This window comes from Muscardinus avellanarius, assembly GCF_963383645.1.
Source record: "Muscardinus avellanarius genome assembly, chromosome: 7".
Taxonomy (NCBI): Eukaryota; Metazoa; Chordata; class Mammalia; order Rodentia; family Gliridae; genus Muscardinus; species Muscardinus avellanarius.
Window position 1 is genome coordinate 79,081,739 of NC_137793.1, and position 5,343 is coordinate 79,087,081.

Here is a 5,343-nt window from a genome sequence, read left to right on the forward strand (position 1 = left end):
CTATTTTATTTTTTATCTGGAAACAGCATTTTGCTAAGTTGCTAAGGGCCTCACTAAGGAGCTGAGGCTGACTGAACCGGCTCCTGTCTTAGCCTTCCAAGTACTGGGGTTATAGGCATGCGCCACCATGCCCAGCTCTTTTGCCCCTCTTCTATGAGACACCCTCCACCCTGGCCTCTTCTTGGTTCCTTGAAACAACTGTTCAGTGTCCTCTGCCCAGAATGCTGGTTCATTCCATCTGGTCCTCCCACGGCTGACTCATCTTCCAGATTTCAGCCTGATTAGGTCAGGTTCTTGGTTGTAACCAACAGAATCTACTCTGATTGAGAAAGGAGCCTTTATAAGCATTTCATCGCTTATAAAAGCATTTTTTTTTTCCCTTCTTACAGAACCTCCACGGCGCCTGGAGGCTGAACGTGGATCAGTAGTACCACACACACTGGAAGGATCTAGTGGGAACCCACTGTCTGTACCACCACTCGATGGAACTGTAACTTCCCCAGACACTACTGCTCACTGCTGGGGGGTCAGAGCAGGCCTCTTTCATCTTGCTCATTTTGAGTTGGAGTTTTGCCTGGCTATGCCTCCGGTGGGGTCCACATCATGTGGCTGTGTTACATAGAGGCTCAAGGAGGCAATTTACTCATGGAAATTCCCCAGATATTGTAAAAGTGCTCAGAAGTGCTGGGCTTTTAGAAAACATTTCACATGAACACTAAATACCATGTTACTTCAGCATAAAGACCTCTGACAATCCCAAGTATATTTTCCCCACCCCATTCCATTAGTCATTCACTGTACTCTTAATTTCTTTAAGGTACTGCTCACAACTTAATATTGTTATATGTTTTTTTTTGTTTTTTTTTTGGTGGTACTGGGGTTCCTGGAAGCCCTCCTTCCTCTGGGCTACACTCCCAGACCTATTTTATATTTTTGAAACAGGGTCTCTTACGCCAGCACGGCTGGCTTCGAACCTGTGCGATCATCCTGTCTCCGCCTCCCAAGCGCGGGGATTACAAGCGTGCGCCACCACGCCCGGCAATATTGTTATATCTTTACATGTTCAAATGCCTTATACGAGCCAGGCATGGGGGCACACACTTGTAATCCCCACGCTTGGGAGGCGTTGACAGGAGGATCGCACAGGTTCGAAGCCAGCCATGCTGGTTTAAGAGACCCTGTTTCAAAAATATAAAAAATCTGGGAGTGTAGCCCGGAGGTAGAAGGGCTTCCAGGAACCCCAGTACCACCAAAGAAAACAAAAACAAAAACAAAAAACAAAAAAAAAACCAAATGCCTTATACACTCCAGCCAGAGAGTCTAGTCTTTGAAGTTTCAAATATGTATTTCAAACAGCAAAAAATAAGTGTATTATAGTCTTAGCCAGGTGTGGTGGTGCATGCCTGTAATCCCAGTGCTGGAGGAAGGGATGAAGGAGGGATCTAGAAGACTGTACAAACTCTGGCATGTATTGTAAGTCATTAATAGAAATAGAAGACACAGAGGAGGAGTAGGTTAGCGGTGAGAGAGGGAAGGCTTCTAATTCAGTTACGGTGCTGTGGACTCCTTATTCAGCACATGCTGGGGTATACAAGTACTAAAGGCAAAGGCCAGAGTCAGAGGTGCAGACCTGAGGGAGCAACGTGGGGGCGGTAATAAGCAGGATCGCTGTGGGTGCACCAGGAGCAACTGCTGCTCACGAGGTTGATACTTCCCTCCCTACTTTCCATGGAACTTCTCTTACCCCTGACTGTTCTCCAAATGCTCTCTAGGCTCCCCTTTCCCCACCCATGAAATATATTCTCAGGTGATTGCACCACCTCAGTCCCCTCCTGTGCATCCATTAAACTTTTATCTCCACTCAGAATTCCTATGTATGATTGACACTCCTACCACTTTCTAAGAGAAAAGAAGTAGTCAGTGCTGTGGACTGACTGTCCAGGGACCCACTGAAGGGCTGGTACCTTGCTGTCCTATTTACTTTCCAGCACTGAATTGAACCTGGCTGTGCCTATATCATTTCTCTGAAAATAACAAATTTGGAGATCAGGAGTCAGAATTCAGACCAGACAATATACATTAATATACAGTGTGCCCCACCTTCCTAGCCTACCATAATCCTTACATCCCTCTTTCAGAGATATTAACTGCCCCGTTATGCTTGCTATTTTGTTTACATCAGAAACTAACAGACCAAAATGAAAATAAAAATTTAAACCTTATTGTTATAGAATAAAAACAATTGTCCCAATCATAGAGAGGAAAATAGTTTACATGGATCCATTTTTAAACAAAATCACAACTTTTAACTCCTTGTCCTGTGATGACTTGATCACTATTTCAGTGATCAAGAGATTCAGTTCCTAGGCAAACCATATCATGGCATATTCTATATGCACAGAAGTTGGCTAAAACACAAAGCTGATATTTTGACAAATTCATTTAAAAATGTTTCCCATATCAACTGCTTAAAAGTAATTACAATGTTATAACCTTCTCACAGAAGACATTTAGAAACCTGTGGGTCTGATTAGAAAAAGAACAAAAACACACAGAACCTCTTAGGCCCGGCCTTGTGGGCTAGGAAATGTGTCCTTTGTCTGAGGTGATGAATAGAACATCAGCAGTACCAGAGTTTGTCCACCAGGAGTTGCAGTGTATATCTTTAGCATCTGGAAAGTTCCACAAAAGGGAGTGAGAAGGTTCCTGTCATTCCCAGAAGCCAGTCATATGAATCATGTTTCTTCTTATAGGGTTGGCCTTATTTTTTTTTTCAGTTTTATTTGTTTGTTTGTTTGTTTGTTTGTTTGTTTGTTTGTAGGTCTGGGGATGGAACCCAGGGGCATTCGACCTCCAAGCTACACCCCCTGCCCTATTTTTTATTCTTTATTTTGAAACAAGGTCTAAGTTACAGAGGGCCTCACTAAATAATTAAGGCTACCTGCAAACTACAATCCTCCAATCTCAGCCTCCCAAATCCTGGCATTACAAGTGTGTGCCACCATGCCTGGCTATTTATTTTTTAATATTTTTGAAAAATATAAGTTTTACAATATTTTCAACTTAAACACTATTCACACGGAACACGTAAGGCAGCTTAACCTACTCAAATGTGAAGTTTACTAAGCCAAAACTGTTCTAGCTTTGTTAAAAGAAAAACTGTGCTACAGACTATTGTGGTTAAAGCAAGGAAAAGCACCACCCAAATCATGTCACAGTATTGGATTTGGTCCATAGTTTGTGGGAGATCTTGAGCTGGAATAAACCACTCATGTTCTTCTTCTTCTTCCAGCATTTCTTGGAAGTGGCATTCAATAAATTCTTCTTCCACAACTCCTCTTCTCTTTGTCTAAAAATATGGAATGTTGCCGGGCGTGATGGCTTGTATTCCCCGTGCTTGGGAGGCTGAGAAAAGGGGATCCCACAGGTTTGAAGCCAGCCTCAGCTACTTAGTGAGGCTCTCAGCAACTTAGTGAGACCCTGTTTCCAAATAAAACACAAAATACGTCTGGGATTATAACACGAAGGTAGAAAGGCCCTGGGTTCCATCCCCAGTACCACAAAATAATAAATAAATAAAAATATGGAACACTTCACAAATTTGCGTGTCATCCTTGCTAGGGGCCATGTTTATGTGCTGCTGAAGCTGAGCACTAGCATTAACTTTAGAAATTGTAAGATGCATGGTCATCACCTGAGGGGGCTGTTCTAGGGTGGCCCTTGACCTTGCCTGATTGGGAGAGCTAGCCCACAGATGAGCAATGGTAGATAGACCAGCATGCATTTCCAACCAGGAAAACGGTTCTTGTTAAGTTCAGGCTTAGAAGAGACATAGGGCTTATAACAATTTGTATATGTACTCTCAAACCCACACAGAGGGATCTATAAAAATATGGTCATTTCCGTTCTTACAAAGTAATCAGGACACTGACAAGAAACTTCACAAGTTTATGTAAATGGCCATTTTCATACCAATTTATGAATTTAAAAAGTCCCCAAAGGAGTAGGAGATACTATTTTCAGCAATTAGTTTGGGGTGGAAATATTTCTGCCACCCATACGGACTTGTAGTAGTTTTCTCCCTAGGTTTTAAATTCTTTTTATTCATTTATGTTATTTTCTCAATCAGATAATAAGTTCTGCCCAATCTCACACTGATTCACTATTACCAAAATGCCTTCAAATTATTTGTATACATACTTGGATATATTTACATTTATTTATTTGGTTTAACCTTAGGAAACTCTTTTTGACTGTGAAAAATTTTTTCACATTGGTGGAACCTGATAAAATCTGAACTTTAGCTGACTGGCAACTTATTCTCTCTATATACATACAATATACTTACATACATGTATTTATATCTCCATATATAAGTGTATGTATGTGTGTGGTATATATATATATATATATATATATATATATATATATATATATTACTTTGCAATACTTTCTGCTTTACTTAAACAAGGAGACTGAAACAGGGAGATTGCATTTCAAGTTCTTATTAAGCTCAGCAGTTAGCAGACTGCTGGTGAATTTCATGAAAACATTTAGAGTACAGTAATTTCCAAAGATTTAGTATTCAACTGAAAAAATTTGATCTATGCTGGGCATACTGTTTTGTAACTACATCGTTCACTAAAGTGGAACAGTCTACCTTTGAAAATATGACTTTTGTAGAGGTTTCAGATCAGTTATACAATCAACAGGCCAAATCATAAATACGAAACCCGTGTGTGTGTGTGTGTGTGTGTGTGTGTGTGTGTGTGTGTGTGTGTCTTACTGGGGATTGAGCTCAGGAGTCTAACCTCTGAGTTAGACTCCCAGACTATTTTATATTTTATTTGGAATCAGGGTCTCACTAAGTTGCTGAGAGCCTCACTAAGGTGCTGAGGCTGTCTTTGAACCCGTGATCCTCCTGTCTCTGCCTCCCAAGTGCTGGGATTATAGGAATGCACCGTTATGCCCAGTTATTACCGAGGCATTTTCCAATGGGAATTCTGTTACTTCTGATATTCAATATAAAAAGTGCCTGAGACACTTCACTAAGCACCAGTAAGAGATAAGCCCCAGCCCTTATTTTCAAGAAACTTTCCATCTTCATGAGATATAAAAATATAAATAAGAGGATATCCTAAGAATTTTAAGTTTCAAACTGCAACAGAATGAAATGTAAAAACAAGACAGCATTCAGAAATTCTAAACTGACTTCAAACATTAAAGGCAAATGGCCAAATACAAATGTGCAGCAAGTCTGAAGTCCAGATCACTACGATAATCATATGTGTCTTCCTCTTCGTTTCCGGTCCAAAAGTTTTCTTATCACCCCCTAAACAGTGA